Raw genomic sequence first — 20,824 nt, 5'->3', positions numbered from 1 at the left:
CCCATCTGTTGATACCTGAGACTGCAGTCCAATGTTTGAATAGATCCTCCATCTAATTCTAAGGAGAAATGTTTAAGGAAATCTTCAATTAGTGGCAATCTTAAATGCATTAAATAATAATAAGTAGTTGTGACAGTAATTGTGCTGTCATGTTATCTGAACTACTGGCTAACTTACATTGTTGACAAGTTTCATTATGAGCACATTTTAAAAAAAAATCTCACCATACAATTAAAAGAGCATTAGTTGAGCTTGTCAAGGTAGTCTCTGACAAATTATGTCAATAGTGCGGGTGGCTTGCCGAGTGGCAGGGAGCTCAAGCATGGGTCTTGGGGCACACAAACAGGGGCTGGGTGGCACCCAGAGAACATGGACAGGGGTGGTGGTGGTGGCTGTCCATCCCTAGTTGGAATCATGCTTGGAATTCCTACTGCTTGTGGTTTGAGATCATGTTTGCTTATATGGCTGTGGACTTCCCTCAGACTTAGTACTGTCTCTTTAAAAGTTTCCCAGACCTGGTGCCTATGTAGCCACGGCCCACAGCACTTCCCACCCTAAGCTCCAGGCTCATTTCCCCACAGTTCCTCCTTGTCCTGCAGCATCCAAGGCTGTAGTTTGTTCCTGAGAGCAGCAAGGTGATCCAGTAAGGTAAAGGGCAGAATGGCTCAGTCCACTACCTCATTGCTGAAAAGGAGATAGGAGCCACCACTCTATGAAGACCTGCAAACCCTACTTGGTTGCAGGAATCATAAGGCACCTGGCCCTGGATGATATTATTATTATTATTATTATTATTATTATTATTATTATTATTATTATTATTAACTTTTCTATACCACCCCACAGCCAAAGCTCTCTGGGCATTTTACAAAGAGTAAAACATTAAAATAAAGTATACAGGGTTTAAAATGATGTATGCAAACCACACAAACAGTACACACAGAGACAATATATATCTAAAAACAACTTTGAGCAATCAGGCATAACCATATAAGACAAATCCAGGACCAATTAAAAACTCATCATATGCTGCCAAATGCCTGAGAAAAGAGATAGGTCTTAACCTGTCCCTGAAAGGATAACAATGTTGGCACCATGTCGGCTTCGTTGGGTAGATCATTCCACAGTTGGGGGGGACACCACTGAAAAGGCCCTCCCCTTGTTGTTGCCTTCTGATCCTCCCTTGGATGAGGCATCTGGAGAAGGGCCTTAGATGCTGAGTGCAGAGTACAGGTACATTATTTGCTGATCAATGTAACATGCCTCTATATTGTTATCCCATACCTGCAAGTAGGGATGTACGAAACCCCACTTACCTGGCTCCGCTGGGTTCCGCTGGGGGGGAGGCGCTCCGTGCCTCCCCCCATAATCCTCGCAGGGGGGGAGGTGCTCTGCGCCTCCCTCCAGAATCCTCGCCGGCCTGCTCTGCTCCACCGGGATTCTGCAGAGCCGCTGGCCGGCTCCGCCAGCAGCAGGACATCCGACCGCTGGCTAGCAGGGATGCAAATGGCGGCGGCCGAAGCCACCGCCATTTGTGTCCCTGAATTCAGCCGTTATAGGCTACATAAAGACTTACGTAGCCTATCACGTCTGGGTTAAAAAAAAACAACGCATATGCAAATGGCGGTGGCTACGGCCGCCGCCATTTGCGTTCCTTATTTTTGGCCGTCTTAGTCTATGTAAATATTTACTTAGACTAAGACGAAAAGGGGGAACTCAAATAGCATAGCAGACACTATTTGCGTTCCCCTTTATTTTCACCGTCTTACTCTACATAAATATTTATGTAGACTAAGACAGCGAAAATAAGGGGGAACGCAAAAAGCGTCCGCTATGCTATTTGTGTTCCCCCTTATTTTCGCCGTCTTAGTCTACGTAAATATTTACATAGACTAAGATGGCCAAAAATAAGGAACGCAAATGGCGGCGGCCGTAGCCACCGCCATTTGCATATGCGTTGTTGTTTTTTAACCCAGACGTGATAGGCTACGTAAGTCTTTACGTAGCCTATAACGGCTGAATTCAGGGATACAAATGGTGAGATCTCTTCAAGAAAATTGGAGATCTCAAGGGAACGTTTTGTGCAAAGACGGGCATGATAAAGGACAAAGAAGGCAGGGACCTAACAGAAGCAGATGAGATTAAGAAGAGGTGGAAAGAATATACAGAAGAACTATACAGGAAAGATCTGAATGTCCCTAATAGCCATGAGAGTGCGGTCACTGAACTTGAGCCGGACATCCTCGAGAGTGAAGTCAAGTGGGCCTTAGGAAGCATTAGTAACAACAAAGCTAGCGGAGATGACAGTATTCCAGCTGAGCTATTTAAAATCCTAAAAGATGATGCTGTTAAAGTGCTGCATTCAATATGCCAACAAATTTGGAACACTCAACAATGGCCGCAAGACTGGAAAAGGTCAGTTTACATTCCAATTCCAAAGAAAGGCAACGCCAAAGAATGTTCAAATTACCGCACAATTGCGCTCATTTCACATGCCAGCAAGGTGATGCTCAAAATCCTACAAGCTAGGCTTCAGCAGTATGCGAACCGAGAACTACCGGAAGTACAAGTGGGGTTTCGAAGAGGCAGAGGAACTAGAGATCAAATCGCCAACATTCGCTGCATCATGGAGAAAGCAAGAGAATTCCAGAAAAACGTCTATTTCTGCTTCATTGACTACGCTAAAGCCTTTGATTGTGTGGATCACAACAAACTGTGGCAAATTCTTAAAGTGATGGGAGTACCAGACCACCTTACCTGTCTCCTGAGAAACCTGTACGAGGGTCAAGAAGCAACAGTAAGAACCAGACATGGAACAACCGAGTGGTTCAAAATTGGGAAAGGAGTACGACAAGGCTGCATATTGTCACCCTGCTTATTTAACTTATATGCAGAGTACATCATGAGAAATGCCGGGTTGGATGAATCAGAGGTCGGAATTAAGATTGCTGGGAGAATTATCAACAACCTCCGATATGCAGATGATACCACCCTAATGGCAGAAAGCGAAGAGGATCTCAAGAGCCTCTTGTTGAGGGTGAAAGAGGAGAGTGCAAAAGCTGGTTTGAAACTCAACATTAAAAAAACTAAGATCATGGCATCTGGCCCCATCACTTCCTGGCATATAGAAGGGGAAGAAATGGAAGCAGTGACAGCTTTTACTTTCTTGGGCTCCAAGATCACCACAGACGGTGACTGTAGCCATGAAATTAAAAGACGCTTGCTCCTTGGGAGGAAAGCTATGGCAAACCTAGACAGCATAGTAAGAAGCAGAGACATCACCTTGCTGACAAAGGTCCGTCTAATCAAAGCTATGGTTTTCCCAGTAGTAATGTATGGCTGTGAGAGCTGGACTATAAGGAAGGCTGAGCGCCGAAGAATTGATGCTTTTGAACTGTGGTGCCGGAGAAGACCCTTACGATTCCCCTGGACTGCAAGGAGGTCAAATCAGTCCATCCTAAAGGAAATCAACCCTGACTGCTCATTGGAAGGACAGATACTGAAGCTTAAGCTCCAGTATTTTGGCCACCTAATGCGAAGAGAAAACTCTCTGGAAAAGACCCTGATGCTGGGAAAGACTGAAGGCAAAAGGAGAAGGGGACGGCAGAGGATGAGATGGCTAGATAGCATCACCGATGCAATGAATATGAACTTGAGCACGCTCCAGGAGAGAGCGCAGGACAGGAAGGCCTGGCGTGCTATGGTCCATGGGGTCACGAAGAGTCGGATACGACTGAATGACTGAACAACAACAAAGATGGCCAAAAATAAGCAACGCAAATGGTGGCGGCCGTAGCCACCGCCATTTGCGTACACGTGTGTGTTTTTTTTAACCCAGACATGATAGGCTACGTAAGTCTTTATGTAGCCTATCACGAATGTGGGGGGGAACAGACTGCAAATGGCGGCGGCGGAGGCAGCCGGTCGGAAGACCAGCTGCCGCTGCCGCTGTTGAAGCCGCCATCATCCGGAACATCTGCCCCAGGTAAGTCTCATCCCGGGTGGGATCCGCGGGGGGGCGGGGGGGTGGAAGGCCGTTCCGCCACGGAGTTCGGGGGCTGAATGCACTGGCATTCGGCCTCACCGAGATCCGTGGTGGAATTCTCTGACATCCCTACCTGCAGGTTCGAACAACAGAGGCAGAGCTAGGACTGGTGAGTGAGGCTCAAGGTTGTTGAGGTTCTTCTCCAAGTTCCACCTCGAAGCTCAGTCAGCATCATTCCCAGTCCTGAATGAGAGCTTTTGTTGTCAATTGAATGGGAAAAGTGCTCATTTTGGTGTGCATTTTTTTTAAAAGCATGCGCCCAAATGCATATTCCCCTATTAACTAAAGCATGAAAATGCTTTTCTTCCCCTTCAAAACACACATTTTTAAAGTGCACATTTTTGTAATGAATGCAGTTTGCAAATGCAATCAGAAGCTTGCGAGCATGTGAGCTTTACTTGAACAATATGCTCAAGTTTGGGGATGCAAACGGAGCAAGTTCCGAGGTTTAATGAACTGAAAAGGACTTCTCATTAGGGATGTACAGCTCTGCCTGTGTTTCACAGTTTGTCGGGCACCTTTTGTTCCATCGTCCACTTACAGATAGATGAGGATTTGTTTTTTGTCATGTGGAAGAATACGCAAATAGTTACTAAGAGGTTTCTTAACAAGTTAAGTTAGATAATTTACCTTGGTACATAACATTTATCGTCCCCCATTCCATTCCATTCCATTCCACTTTTCCTCAGCAGAAGCTTGCGTATTTTCCTACCAATATATATGCATACATTTCGGGAAAGTAAAAAGAAAAAGTCCAAAAGTCCACAGACTCTGCACGGCCTGAGGGGGTCGCTCCGCAGTGCGTTCCGCAGGTCGGATTCTTAGAAATCTGAGCTCATTTTAGTCTGTCTCAAATTTCTCCAGCATCCCTACTTCTCATACACCCCTAGGCAGAGCTACCGAAAACTCAACACCAATTAGGATGGGATCCATAATGTGCTGTGGCAGTGGAGTGCTGAAACATAAGATCAGTCTAAAATAAAAAGACTACAAGTTTTAATGATTAACGTTACCAGCTTGTGGCAGGTTGGGATGATCCTGAGTCTGATAAAGTGGGCTCCAGTCTATAAACGATCATGCTGCAATAAACTTGACTTTCAAAGTGCCACAGGACTCATTTGAGATTATACAGGCACATCACACCTCTGTCTATGTAACTTCAGAAAATGCTCAGTATTTATCACATCCTCCTTTCTCGGAATATCTCGGAAGCAATTTCTTTGCTTCAGAATACGTCTCAGTATTTGCGAGCGGAGATAGGTCAAAGAAGACGCAGACAACAAGCTTGGGTTGAAAACTGGGCCACATTTATTGAAATAGCTGCAAAGGGGTAACTAGGATGGGCATCTAACTGTGTCAGCGGCTAGCTGGCACTTCTTGGGCGAAAACACACCCAGCCTGAGGGGTGGCGGTGATCTCGCCATCCCTCCAGACTGCCCCTTCTGGGGGAGGTAGGCCTTCCAGTGTCACCCCCGACCCGGTGCCACACAAACCTGGGTGAGTGAGTAGGGTTGGTCTCCCAGGCAACCCTTATCCCCCCGCCGAGCCGCACAACCCGTTCGAGGGGCCTCAGGCATCACCTGTCACCATAAGGTGCCTCTGCATGCACACCATCCCTACTCCCTTTCCTGTTTTGCCCGTCCTAGCCGCCACAGGAGTCACAAGCCTATTGCTTGTGAAACTCCCCCCACCTGCGCAGAAGAACTTCCCACAGGCCCCTTTGCAGATCAGACAAAAATAAGTCATTACCTATGTCTGACAGGTGGACGCCATCCTGCCTGTAAAGCTCCCTCCTAGTCCAATGGATTCTTTGGTGGTTGATGCAACCGTCACCATGATCTGACAACCCACGTGCCAGTTCTCTGTTCACCTTGCGCCGGGCCCGTTCCATGACCGCATTGCTCTGTGCCCTCCACATGATTCTCGGGAGCATTGAGGACCATAATATGGTCACCCCCGGCCAGCGATGTTGTATCATCTGCAGATCGACCAATGCCTGCTCGATCTAGCCCTTTCCAGGCTTGCAGCCCAGGTCGTTCCCTCCTAGGTGCAACACCAGAACCTGTGGAGGGAAACTGACCAAACCTCGATGAAAGAGTGTGGGGAGAAGAGCATCCCATTGCATACCCCGTCGGCTGAGCCATTGTATCGCCACCTGTTGGGGAAACTGCAGCCGGGATCCAAAGGCCGACGTAGAAGCTCTGCGGGCAGCCCAAAAAACCATACTGTGCCCACAAATGAGTACCCGTACCGGCGTTGGTCGCATCCCATCTAAATAAAACATTGGGGAAGGCAAAGAGAAGCATCATGAAGCATCAGGCAACGTGCGAATGTAAGAGCGGAAGGCCCTGGAGCGCCATCTCTCTACTGTCTTCACTTGCTTGGATGAAAAACCTATGGCAGCTGCCGTAGAGGCCGCCCCAATATGGAATGAGTGAGTCCCAAAACGATAATGCCCCAGACCCAGTGTGGTCAAGGCTAACTTAGTGACTGCCCAAAATTGGAACTTTGTCAGTGGTGAACTGTCAACATGGCAAAATAGGGGACCCTCACTCGCCCTGCAAGGCCCTGACAGGACATAACTTGTCGGCCTGGGCCCGGTTAAGGGCCACCAATGCTCCCTTGCCTGACTGGTCGGTTTTTGATCATCGAATATGGAGGTGAATCAGGCTGGGATGGATCTGGATATCGGAGTACCTCAAGGCCCTCCCGGTGGTGTCGGATTCGGATGCCCAGACCAGTTCTGAAATCCTGAGGGCCCCAAAAAAGGCTGTTAAAGCTGCAGCATGAAAGAGGGAGGCTTCGTATGGAGAAGAGCAAATGGAGGGCCACAATGCCTGAAGCCCTATAAGAATAACTGGCGACAAAGGATGCCTGGAATCTGGCAGGGCGGGAGACATCCGTGCCCAGCCTTGCACAGCCCTCCTAACTCGGAAATCGGAGTCCTCCACCCCTCGCACTTTGGCCCAGAAGGCCAAAGAGGCGAGCATCCCCAAAATGGTCCTAGCGGACAGTCTCTTGTTACGTAGATGTACGCAGAATTGTAACAAGTGGTCCATAGCTAAGGGCCACACATCCTGCAACTGAAGTCCACACCTGAAGGCGCAAAACTCCCTATCTGCTCTCTCGTAGGCAGCTCTAGTGCTGGGAGCTATCAAATTCAGGATAGCGTGTTCGACTTGAGAGCGCCAATCTCCCACAATTCAGCTGGCATGGGGTCTGGTAGCGGACGTGCCCACGGAGCCAACGCACAGAACCTGTCGATCTGGTTTCGTGACAAAGCATCGGCAACAGGGTTCCCCAGACCCGGCACATGGCGGGCGCGGAACCATATGTTGTGGCGTAGGCATTGGAGGGTAAATGATCTAACTAACTCCATGACCCTTTGGTTTCTGGAGGATAATGTATTAATGTCACGCACTACAGCCAAGTTGTCGCACCAAAAAAGGGCCACAGAGTTGGCCATCAAGTCTGCCCAAATATGTACAGCCATGTAAATGGGGAAGGATTCCAGGAAGGTGAGGTCCTGACAAATACTGCCAGCAGCCCAGCTGTCTGGCCACTCGCCCAGGCACCACCAGTCACGCCAAATTAGCCCAAAACCGAAGGTGCCAGCCGTGTCCGAATGGATCTGCAGGTCGGCTCGTAGAAGTAACTCGCGCCTCCAGAAGGAGATGCCATTGAAGTCCCTCAGGAATTTAAGCCATACCTGCAGGTCCATGCGCATAGCGGAGGTGACTCTGGTGCGATGATGTGGGAGTTGAAGACCCCGCATTGCCCAACAGAGCCGTCTCAGGAAGGTGTGGCCGGGGACCACCACCCTACAAGTGAAGTTCAAATGCCCAATGACTTCTTGGAGGGCTCTAAGGGAGACTTTATGAAGGTGCAAGATGGACTGGATCTTATTCTTAAGTACCAGCAATTTATCCTGAGGGAGATGAGAACACTGTGCGAGGGTATCGAGCTCAATCCCTAAGAATGTCAAAGTAACAGATGGGCCCTCTGTCTTCTCATGTGCCAAAGGGACACTTAATCTAGGGATGTCAGAGAATTTCTCCACGAATCTCGGGGAGGCTGAATGCCAGCGTATTCGGCCTCCCGAAATTGGTGGAGGAACGGTCTGCCACCCCCCCCGCCTCCCCCCCGGGACGGGACTTACCTTGGTCGAATGTCCCTGGCGGTGGCGGCTCTTTACGTAACCCATCACGGCTGACTTTGGGGAAAAAAAAAAAAAGCATGTACGCAAATGGCAGCGCCCATGGGCACTGCCATTTGCGTTCCTTATTTTAGCATGTATAGTCTACGTAAACATTTACGTAGACTATGGTGAAAATAAGGGCAACGCTATTTGCGTTGCCCTTATTTTCGCTGTAGTCTACGTAAATGTTTACGTAGACTACACGTGCCCAAATAAGGAACGCAAATGGCGGCGCCCATGGGCGCCACCATCTGCGTACGCGCTTTTTTTTTTTTCAAAATGAGCCGTGATAGGCTACGTAAACATTTACGTAGCCTATCACGGCTGACTGCAGGGACTCAAACTGTGGCAGCTACGGCTGCCGCCATTTGCATCCCGGCAGGAGACAAGGTTTCGCAGCCGGAGGGACGGGGTGCCTCCCCCCAGCCAGAATTTCAGTGGGGAGGGACGGGGAGCCTCCCCCCCAGCCAGAATTTCGGGGGGAGGGATGGAGTGCCTCCCCCCCATCGCAAAGCAAGCTTTGGGATCAGGCAAGTGCCTTTTGTCCATCCCTACCTAAATCTGAGGAAAGAGATATGAATGTCCTAATTAGCATTGACTGCTGCCCCCGGGTCCAGCAAACAGGAAGTCATCCAAATAATGGACCACATTGCCGCAGCCCGTCTTATCCCGTATGGCCCAATCCAGAAAGGTACTGAACATTTCAAACATAGGGCAAGAGATGGAGCATCCCATGGGGAGTGCGCAGTCCATATAAAATTTGTCCCGGAAGGAGAATCCCAGCAAATCAAAATCCAGAGGATTGATAGGCAAAATGCGAAAAGTGGATTTGATATCACACTTGCCCATCAATGCCCCATGGCCCAGGGCTCTTATCATGGCGGCCGCAGTATCAAAGGTTGTATAACGCATGGAACATAGGGAATCTGGGATTTCATCGTTAACCGACTGGCCCTTGGGGAAAGAGAGGTCATGAATTAACCTGAACTCACTGAGCGATTTCTTGGGGATAATTCCCAAAGGGGAAATCCGCAGGTTGGGTAGCAGGGGCGAGAAAAAGGGGCCGATGACACGACCTGACTGAACTTCTTTGTTAATTTTATCTTGCACCAGGCGCCGCATGCTAAGAACTAGGGATGGACGAAAGGGACTTACCTTGTACCGCAGCTTTCTTCGCGGTGGGGGGGAGGTGCTTCGCTTCTCCCCCCGAAGTTCAGGTGAGGGGGGGAGGTGCCCCGCCTTGCCCGGCTGAAATTCAGGCCGGGGGGGAGGCGCCCCATCCCTCACTGCCGAAATTCAGGCCAGGGAGGAGCGCCCCATCTACCCGGCTGCGAAAAAAAAAGTAAAGTAAAAAAAAAAAAAAAACACCCATGATAGGCTATGTAATGATTTACGTAGCCTATCAGGGCTAGATTTCCAAAGTCAGCCGTGATAGGCTATGTAAATCGTCACGTAGCCTATCACAGGTGACCGCCATTTGCGTTCCTTAGTTTGGCACGTCTAGCCTACGTAAAGATTTACATAGACTTCGGCAAAAATAAGGGAACGCTATTTGCGTTGCCCTTGTTTTCACCGTAGTCTACGTAAATCTTTACGTAGACTACCCGTGCCCAAATAAGGAACGCAAATGGCGGCACCCATGGGCGCCGCCATTTGCGTACACCTTTTTTTTTTCAAAGTCAGCCGTGATAGGCTACGTAAAGATTTACGTAGCCTATCACAGTGTTTTTTAAAAATCTAGCCATGATAGGCTACGTAAATCGTTACGTAGCCTATCACTTTTTTTTTCTTTTCTTTTCTTTTTTTTACAATTTACTTTTTTATTTCGCGGCCTGGGAGACAGGGCGCTCCCCCCTGGCCAGAATTTCGGCGGGGAGGGATGGGGCGCCTCCCCCCCAGCCTGAATTTTGGCCAGGAGGGGCAGGGCACCTCCCCCCCACCAAGAATTTCGGGGGGAGAAATGGAGCGCCTCCCCCCCCACCGAAAACAGCTGTGGGGCCAGGTAAGGGACTTTCATCCATCCTTAGTTCCAAGTAGATCGCTGCCCACTGATTTGCATAACACTCTAGAAGTTGAAGGAGCGGAAGAATCTTAACTGGGCTGGGGCCCTTTGGGAGGGGGAGGATACCCACTGCCCTGTTTTCTGCCACCATGGCCATCCCTTGGGGGACCTCTCCAACCTCTGGCTCTTGGGCAAAAAGAGCAGGAGTGTTGACTGCCGCAAAGGGAGCACTCATGCCGGAAGCGGCATGGGTTTCGGGAGCAGGAACCTTTGGAGCTGAACTCCCAGCACAGCCAGTGGTGTTGAACCCCTGGACCCGCAATAGGCCTGGCAGCTATTGTGGGCGACAGCTTGGCTAGGATGTGGCCGCTGTCAGACCTGTCGCCGAAGCCTGGCCTGGAAGGGGTCATAAATTGGAGCCAAAGGTCCTGGTCCTTCAGATCCCAGTGCATGGAGGAGTCAATGGCAGCCCTCCGTCGGAAGGCCTCATCGTAGGCCAGCCATGCGCTCCCCTCATATTCAGTGTAAGCCCTGTATATTATGTCGAGGTACTTGGTGAGAACCCAAGCCCTCTCAGGGAATCTCTGTTGGAGGATGCCAGCATAAATTAAAAAAACCTGGCAACCAGTTCGCCCAGGTGCGAGGCACCTTGCGAGCTTTGCTTCGCTCAGGATCCCGGTCACGGGTCCTATCTTTGTCACTGGGTTCGGGCTCGTGAAAGAGCAGGGCAAAGACATTGGTAAATTCACCCCGCAAGATCTTTTCTCTGGTGGCAATGGTTAAGTGAAAACCAATAGGGGAAGAAGTAGCACCTTTGGGCATAGATCCTCGACCCAGGTTGGTGCATGGGTCAACCAAGGACATCTGTGGGGCTAGCAGGGAAGGAGGTAGGGAAGCCAGGGGGTCCTGTACCGAACCAGTGGGCCCCTGCCAAACACTGGCGGAGGCGGCGTTAAGCGGATGAGTCTGGAATAGTGGCGGGGCTGACATGGTGGCTTCTCCTGCTGGTAGCAGTAAGGGGAATGAGGCGCCAGGCCCCAATGAACTGGGTGGGCTGGCCACCGGAGTGGTTGAACTAGGAGTTGAGGCCGAGGCCATGGGCTGAGGAGTACTAACTGCTGGGGCTGGGGTAACTGAAGGAAGTGGGAGAGGGGGGACTGGGCTGCCCTGAAGGGTAAACCACAGCACCCAACCCCAGGGATTGATTTGCCCCATGCCTGGCCAGGCGAATTGAGGTGCCAAAGCAGTCTCACCTGTATCCATCATGGGTGTGCTCTGATCCCCAGCTGGAAAAACCGATGTTGCTGCTTGTGCACCCGGGGAAGATGAGGCCGCAGAAGGGAGGAGTTCCACTGAAGGTGGTGAGACTTCCAGAAGAGCCGAGGAAGAGGAGGTGGATGCCTCAATAGCGTCCAGACAAGCTGAAATAGAAAGGAGCAGCGAACGTTGGGTCTGCTGTCGCGTTCGCTTGGGCTGGACCACTGAGGGTTTTTGGGCCTGGCTGGGGGAGGGGGAGGGATCCCCGAGGAATGCTCAGCAGCTTCCAGACGAGAAAGAACTGATGCCAGTACCAGGTCTGCGTCCTCATCAGACTCAGAATTGGGCCTTGGCAGCGGTCTTTTGGGGAGGGGGGAGGGGCCCTCCCCTTCCCTTTCTTACCACCCTGGCCCTTCTTGGGAGGCATGATGCAAAAAGTGAGTTAAGCTTAGCTGATATCGGAAGAAATATGTAAACAACTGGGCACCCCGGGCAACAGGAGCCACCCTACAGTCTTCAAGATCTGCGGATACAAATTCAAGACCAAGACAGAGAGGCCTGGGGGTGAGAAGATGGGAGAGCCTCTACTACCGTTTAGATAGGAGATCAGTGCTCAAGAGGTGCGGCAAGGGAGCCGCACTTGAGCACGGGCGCCCTCAGCCGAGGGCGCCCTGGCCCGGGAACATAGGCAGGCACCTAACAGGCAGCCGCAGCTGCTTCACAATTTAATTAATTAATTAATTAATTAATTAAATTTTGCGGAGGGAGGAGGACGTCCCGAGCCCCCGGGCAGCGAAAAGCTAGCGCAGATGCCTGCCAGAGGAAGGAGCGGGGGAGCAGGCATGCCGCCGCCAAGAGTGCCGGCACACGAACGGATCAGTCGGCGCCGGCAAACACCGGCGCCGTGCTCAACGCACACCGCCGCTGCTCCTCCTGATACTGACACTACCGAGGCCGCGGCAGCGCAAGCACACGGCCGCAGCCAATGGAGGCCGGCGGGAAGGCGGGCAAGGAGGAAGCCGGCAGCCGGATGGACAGGCCAGCCGTCAAGTGGGCCGGCCAGCCGGCCAGGTGACTGGCGGGCCGGCTGGCAAGTGGGCGGGGGGTCGAGTGGGCGGGCGAGTGAGCGAGCGGGCAGGCGGCCGGGTGGGTGTGTGCCACCCCCGCCCGCACCCCTGCAGAGGAGAGATCACGAGCGCCACACCCAGGCGCGCACACCCGGAACCGCCACTGGCGCTCACGCCGAGGCAGAAAAGGCCGGCTGCAGGAGGATGAGTCTCGCACACGTGCGCCGTCGCCACACCGCCAGCCAACCCGGAGCCATGGCAGGTGCGCTGAGCAAGCAAGGAGGGAGGGAGGGAGGGGGCAGGCACGATATCACCGAAAACTCTGGAGCCCCGGAGGCAGCTGCCGTCAGAGACTGGCCCCGCGACACTCCCTGTAACGCCAGCAACGTTGTCTCTCCCGACGGCCGGGAGGCACTGTCCCAGAGGGAGCCGTGCCGGAGCGCGCGAGACCCGCCACGAGTGTTGGCAACTCGATAGCCGCGGTGTGTGAAGAGTAGCTTTTGGGCGTGCAGAAGCACGCTGAGTTCAGGTGGCTGGAATGACGACGGAGCCAGTCTCCAGCAGGCAGGAGTCCCTCTTCGATTCCAGGAGAGTCTTTAGCTCTTACTAGCTGCGTCAAGCCAGAGAGCTGAGATAGGGAGGGGGTCGAGTTTAAGACAACTCGGCCTGCTCCTCCCTGACTGGTGGTGCGACTGGGGTGCACCACTCAGAGGCCCTTACGTCTTGTCACCCCACCTGCCCGCAATGCCCCCCCCTTTCAGCCAGACAAGCTGGCGCCGGGTACGGCATTTTCATGATTTTTTTTTTTGCTGCAATGCAGGAAAGATGCATGGACTATTTTTAATTAACCCTATCACTGAAAGCTTGCAGTGTCTCTTGTAAAAGAACCAGCATACCAGTGCAATCCTCTTCATGTTTCTTTAGAAGTACAGACACAGTGTTTAATGGGGTTTATTCCGAGATAAGCATGCATAGGATTGCATCTTAGGAGTGATTTCTCTGTATTTAATCAAAAGGGTGTATTTTTCTTTCATTGTTTGAACGAATCCTTCTTTCATATTACCAGTTTTATTCATTTTTCCATTATCATTTTATCAATAATAATTTCACCAAAAGTCATCACCTGTCTATTTAAGTTGTGAATACTGGCAACATTTACCAAGTGATAACTTACTTTGATATACGCAGCCATATGGCCAACACCAAAAACTCAGGAAGGCAAGGGAATGATAAAATCCTCCACTGGTACATGGATAGACTCTTCAAATGATCATCTACTTCATGTGGTTGAATGCCTTCCATTACCACTTTGTCAATGGTTAGTTGCCCATAATCACTCTTTGGGTCTTAGGGTGCAATCCTATGCATGTTTAGACAGAATAAAGTCCTCCAACTTCCAGCATTCCCCAGCCAGAAAAAAAGCCCTCCAAATCCCAGCATTCCCCAGCCAGCATGGAGGGCTCTTTAATGTCTAAACACCCATAGGATTGTATCCTTAGACATGCTTCTTAGAAGTTTTTATGTTTAAATACCTTTGCCTTGTCCAGAGTACTGGCATACATGTGGAGGATACATACAGAACTAGTTCTATTCAGTGCAGGTAACATTCTTCAAGAAAAATGGAGAATCCCCATGCTAGCCCAAAATTGCATGGAGTAGGGGTGGACGAAAGTCACTTACCTTTCGTCGAAGCTTGTTCGCGGTGGGGGGGAGGCGCTTCGCTGCTCCCCCCGCGAAGCTCAGGCCGGGGGGGGGGGAGGCTTCCCGCCTTGCCCCGGCCGAAATTCAGGCCGGGAGGGAGGCTTCCCGCCTCGCCCAGCCACGAACTCGAAAGTTTTTTTTTAAAAAAAAAAACGCCCCCGTGATAGGCTACGTGACAATTAACGTAGCCTATCACGGCTAGATCTGCAAAGTCAGCCATGATAGGCTACGTTAATCGTCATGTAGCCTATCATGGGGGCGTTTTGTTTTGTTTTTCTTTTATTGGAATGGCGGCGGCAGCCGGTCGAAAGACCGGCTGCCGCTCCCGCCCCGCACGAACACCCGCCGAACCTCCGGCCGGACCCGCCGCCGGGAGGGACATTCGGCGAAGGTAAGTCCCGTCCTGGGGGGGGTGCGGGGTGCGGAGTGGTGTGGAGGATTTCTCCCCAAAACTTGTTCGGGGGGCCGAACACATTGGCGCTCAGCCCCCCGAAGTTTCGGGGAGAAATTCTCCGCCATCCCTAGCATGGAGCCCCTTGGAGTTTAACATTCTAGTTGCTGGGTTAGGAGGTGGGATGATAGAAGCCTTTAGAAACTTGGAGTTCCCAAAGAAAATGTTCACCAAAAACTCTGAGATAAATGTAGCAATCATGGGATACGAGGGCAAGTCCTCCCCTGGATTGGTAACTAGTTAAACTTCATCAGCAGAAGGTAGGAATCAATGGTAAGTTTTCACATGGTAGTCAACAATTGATTGCATTACATCCAACATCCATCTTCTGTGGAGAAGAGGTCTGTTAGCCATTAAACAGCCAAGTAGAATTTCCATGTTCCAAAGCATACAAGGAGAGAGGCCTTGTTATGCTCTGCTTATAGGCTTCCAGGAGGTATCTCTCTGGTTGCTTTTGGAAACAGGCTGTTAGACTAGAATTTAAGTCTGGGACTAAATCCCACCCTCAAATATATATTTTACCCTACTGATCTTTTAAAAGAAAGCTTAAAAGTAAACTTACCTTACTAGTGCAATCCTGTACATGATTAATGTTACCAGCTCATGGCAGGCTACAATGATCTTGAGTCTGATAAAGTGGGCTCTAGTCTATAGACAAGGCGGCTGAGGGATTCCATTTGTTCCTGCTTTTTCATCTTCATTTAAAAGCCCTGTGCCACCCACGGAGGCACAAATGTCTCGCCACACTTCCCAGAATGCCTTGGGAGCAATGTGATACAAGTTGATGTCACAGCACTACCAAGGCATTCGAGGCAGTGTGACAGCCTTGCACCTCTGTGATCGCTGCAGGGCTTTAAAATGCAGTTTTAATAGCAGGTGTGGGGGAGAAAATCCTCAGCCATCTTATAAGGTTAAATAAGTGGCACCCCCCAAAAAAACTTTGGAGACTTTTATCCACCATCTTTTCAGGAGAGGGTGCCATTTCACTCCCACCCACCCACCAAATGGTCAAAAAAGAGTTTCTGGAAATATGCATCCCAATCTTAAATAAGTTGGCCCCTCAGTCTGATCTAGCAGGGATTGTCTTATGTTCTCATCATTTTAAAGAACTGGATCCAAATTTACACTGGATCAACTGCACTGATGGAAGTGGACTTCCCCGCCCCCTTGTTCTCATGGCAGCCCCTCTCCCCCAGCCCCTGAAAATGTTTCACAGAGTCAGGAAACCCTACTGAATGGGGTCAACTATGGTGTGGGGGGAGAAGGATCCCCAAAATTTAGACAAAGGGACCTTCCACAAGCAAAACTTTTCCTCCCACAGAAGGTCCGTTTTTCTTGCAGAAAGCAGATCCTGTCCAGTCCCAAATCAAGATGCAAGTTTGTCCAAAGAACAGGAACCTTTCACTCCCTAGAACACTTTATTGGGATTTTCTCTGTTTGGAGTGAGTAGCAATTCTTTCCCTGGAGTAACCATGGCTTGATTCTAACTGTCACTGGTAATTCTATAAACTTCATGCAGCTGTCGGCCTCTGCAAACCACAAAGCAAAACTGCATCCAAGTAAAACTTAACTTTGGGATTCCATCCCTGTTTGTGCTGTAAAACATTTGCACAACCTGTCACATCTCTTTATGTGCTGTTTTAGGCTTAAGAAAATAGCAGGTATCACCTTCATTCTGTGTGTGATTAATGATGGCGAACAATTTTGTTTTCAAGACAAATCAGGGAAACAAACCAGGGATGAGAAAACTAATTAGGTGAAGAAGTTTTGTATTAGTTATGCAGATTGTGGGCCAAATTTAATTGATTACTTCAATTTTGCACAGTAGATCATCTCATTTATTCAAATAGTTCAAGAGACAGATAAATTATTCCAATAAACATGGACATAGCTTTATTGAAATTGGGCCAGATCGTGAATCTAGAATTTCAAGAGGCCATTTCTACACAGCTCTGAATGTAGTCAATAAGGAGAGGGTAGGGGTCTATGGGTTTTGTAAAATCCATTCCATCTGCATTTTGCGTATTGTCAAGTGCCTTTCATTCCATCATCCACTCATGGGTGGTACTGGATTTTTTTCCAACTTCCTAAATTTGTGCACATTCACACTTGCAAAAATGCTCAAATCCCTGTGAAACGCACAAATTTCCCCAAAATGTGCATTTTCATGCTTTATCTTATGGGGCAAATGTACATTTTCAGCTGTTTTTTTTTATGTTACTTATTGTTCTATGACTAAATGTGCATAAAAGTCCAGAAAGTATGAAAACCAGTCCCCAAGTCTATAGTAGGGATGTACGAAAGGGACTTACCTTGTTCCGCAGCTTTTTTCACGGTGGGGGGGAGGCGCTTCGCTTCTCCCCCCGAAGTTCATGCGAGGGGGGGAGGCTTCCTGCCTCGCCCAGCCAAAATTCAGGCCAGATGGGAGGCGCCCCATCCCTCACCGGCGAAAGTCAGGCCAGGTAGAAGCGCCCCGTCTACCCGGCCACGAAAAAAAAACAAAAAAACCCACCCCCGTGATAGGCTACATAACGATTAACGTAGCCTATCACGGCTAGATTTGCAAAGTCAGCCATGATAGGCTACATTAATCGTCACGTAGCCTATCATGGGTGACTTTGAAAAAAAAAAAGCGCGTACGCAAATGGTGGCCCCTATAGGGAGCCGCCATTTGCGTTCCTTATTTGGTCCCTGTAGTCTACGTAAAGATTTACATAGACTACGGCGAAAATAAGGGCAAAGCAAATAGCCAATAGTCGAAAGACCGGCTGCCGCCCCCGCCCCTGACGAAGACCCGACGAACCGCCGCCAGGAGGGACATTCGTGAAAGGTAAGTCCCATCCCGGGGGGTGGCGGGGGGGTGGCAGAGAATTTCACCGCCGATTTCAGGGGGCTGAATGCGTTGGCATTCGGCCCCCCAAAGTTTCGGGGAGAAATTTTCCCCCATCCATAGTCTATAGAATCTGTGTGACTCAGGAAAAGCCAGTCCTCTGGAGAATCCATGGGTCAGATTCTGAAATCTGAACTCATTTGATTCCATTGCAGATTTCTCTGCCATCCCTAGTAGTAGGGGTGGTGCAGGCACCTGATTCCATGTGGGAATCCGGCAGAACCCCCTCTGCCCATACCCCCAAGGCCTGCTTACTGAGCCCCTGCGCCGCTTGCCCTGCCCATCCTCGGTGAGCAGCCCGCACTCATCCCAGTGGCCTCATTGAGCTCCACGGTCACCATTTTTTGAAAAATAAAATGATGAGTGTAAAAATATGCATATTTGCATATGCATGAAAATTTTTGTTAACATGCACATTTTCTGTATATGCAAGTGTGCACATTCGCAAAACTGTGCATTTTCACACATATGCAATATATGCATTTTTGTGATGGCCATCTTATTTTTCAAAAAATGGCAAGTGTGGAGCTTGATGAGGCTGCCAGGTGAGTGTGGGCTGCTTGCCGAGCACAGCAAGGGGGACCAGCAAGCAGGGGCAGGGGCTGGGGCTGTGCACACACCCGGAGACAGGGGTGGGTTGCACATCCCTACCTTGGAGAGGGTACCTTCTGCTTTGGATAACCTATTGTGAAAACATGGAAAGCATGATGTAGATGTATACTGTTTCGTTCAAAAGGGAAAAGTTATTACTGTGCAACTGTGCTACTGCAGTCATTCCATCCATACTACTGTTCTGCCATAGTCAGTTCACCAGTAAGGTAATAATGGGAAAAAATACACATAGTAGTAAACAAACATGTAGTAATATTTATCTTTATGCATTTATTTATTACATTTCTATACCTTCCAATAGACAAAGCTAGAATATAGCATAGTACCCTTTGGGATTAATGAGCTATTTATAATCAGAAATAAACAATAAACATTATTTTGCTCTTTTGTTTCTGAATGATGGTTTTAAGTCTAAAATGCTGAACCGGCTGTTTTAATATATTTGTGCCTCAGAATTGCACTTGGCAAGATTATCAACAAGGAAAGTAGAGACAGGGAAGATCTAGAGAGAGTATCTTTGCTCATAACTGGGGAGGGGGGTTGGAACAGATTTTTTAGGTGGCTCAGGATACTCACTCATCATGCAAATGCCATTTAGTTGCTGAAGAATGAAGCAGTGAGACTGCAAAATAATGTCTTGCATTGCATTTCTGGGTAAACAAATTTGAGATGTAAATATATTATGACAAACATCTTGGATACTTTGATGTACTTCTTGTTGACATCACTGACAGATAAATTGCATCTTCGACTTTGTCCCAGGCAAAGCAAGCTTCAGTCACCTTAATCTATCATTATTCTGCTGTCCTCTCTCTTGTACAATAAAAAGAATGTTCAGAGGGAAAATTTGACAATATCGTTAGGCATCATCAATATTCTTTCAAAAATAAAAATATCTCCTCCCTCCTATGTTTTCTCCCTTAGCCTCCATTCTGAGTTCTTCCACAAACAGTGACATTTCATGATCATTTGCAGGAGAGAGAAATGGTGTAAATATCAGAAAGAAAGAAAAAACCCAGGAAATATTCAGATTCCGTCAACTTACAGGATCCTTGTTCATGCAAACACCAATTACATCTGTGGTTTGCTAAGTGGAGAGATCAGAAGCTGCAGAATTTTCATATCAACAACAATCATAAATGGCATCATTCAGAACTTATCTTTCCTGGTGTGCAAGCTATCACTCGCTTCCAGTTTCACACATCGTGGTTTAATTTGACCGAGAACTTATTGGGGCAAAAGCTCACAGATTTATTGTCAGCTCAATCCTCAAATGTGTGAAGAAAATATGTTTGGGCCACTGTAGAGTGTCTCTCATTCATCATTTCCTTCAACTACCTGCTAGACAAATATAAGAAAATCCTGACAGCTAATTCCTCTCCTTGAAAGTAGCATCAGGAACCTCACAGGAGGGGAGACCTGCTTGTTCTGGAGGATCCTATGGGCTCTAGGGATGTGCAGGGACCCCCTGATCCCATCTGAAAGCCCCTTTGTGGCTTCAGATATGGGCCCAATTCGGCTCAGGCAGATTCAGGGGACCCCTGACCCAACTCGACTCCAAACCCGAAGCGGGATTCAGATGACGAACCCCAATTCGGGTCCCTCCCTGATGACCCCACGCAAACCCCCTTACCTTGCCGCCACTGCCATCATCATCCTCGCCGCCGCCTCCACTGCCGCGTCTGTCACTGCTTCCACCATCCTTGCCTCTGCTGTCCTCGCTGCCTTCTCTGCTTCCTTCTCTGCCACTGTTCTCACTGCTGCTGCCATCCTCACCACCTCCGCTGACCTCGCCGCTGGCCTCTCCACCACCAACTCCTGAGGCCTGGAGGCACGCAGTGACTCTTACTGCAGGGAGTCGTCATTTTTAAAATGGCAACCTCCTCAAACTTCCCAGAAGTTGCCATTCTAAAGATGGCGACTCCCTGCAGTAAGAGTCAGTGTGAGTGTGCAGGCCTCAGGAGTTGGTGGTGGCGAGGACAGCAGCCATGGAGGCAGTGGTGGCCGCAAGGATGGTGGCGAGGACGGCGGAGGTGGCAAAGGTGGTGGCGAGCGTGGCAATGGTGAGGACAGTGATGGCTGTGGCAGCAGCAGCGTCGGAGGCAGCAGAGAAGGAGGCGGCGACAGCTTAGGTAAGGACCTGGTGTGGCTAGGCTGGGGTGCCGAAGCTCCGAAGCACACCAAGTGCTTCTGAGAGCCCCCGACCTGCTCTGGGTTGCTTCGTGCCCCCTCAGCTTCACCTTGGAAGGAGAACAAAGTGACCCGAGGCAGCCTGCTTCGACTCGGGGTTCGGGCCTCAGGCCAAAGAGGTGCACATCCCTACTTTAAACTTAAGTGGCTCCCACATAGTTGAGGTAATGTTTAGAATCAGTCCCAGCTCCAGGTTTGAGGGGGTCCTGGGCCAAAAGTAAGGATGTATGAAAAATTCATTTCAGTTTGCTTTTGATTAGGATTTACCCAGTTCACACCTTCTGGACTGAACATGGACTCAGATGCTAGCTGCATTCAAAGTCTTTACATTTCCGAGCTTGCAATGTGATTCACGGACTCCACCAAAAAATGTGTTTGACAGCATGTGCACATTTGAGAAATGTCCATGAA

This window comes from Heloderma suspectum, chromosome 3, assembly GCF_057233095.1.
Source record: "Heloderma suspectum isolate Gila_16-S chromosome 3, 16-S_ref, whole genome shotgun sequence".
NCBI lineage: Eukaryota > Metazoa > Chordata > Lepidosauria > Squamata > Helodermatidae > Heloderma > Heloderma suspectum.
Note: the sequence above shows the minus strand (reverse complement) of the source record.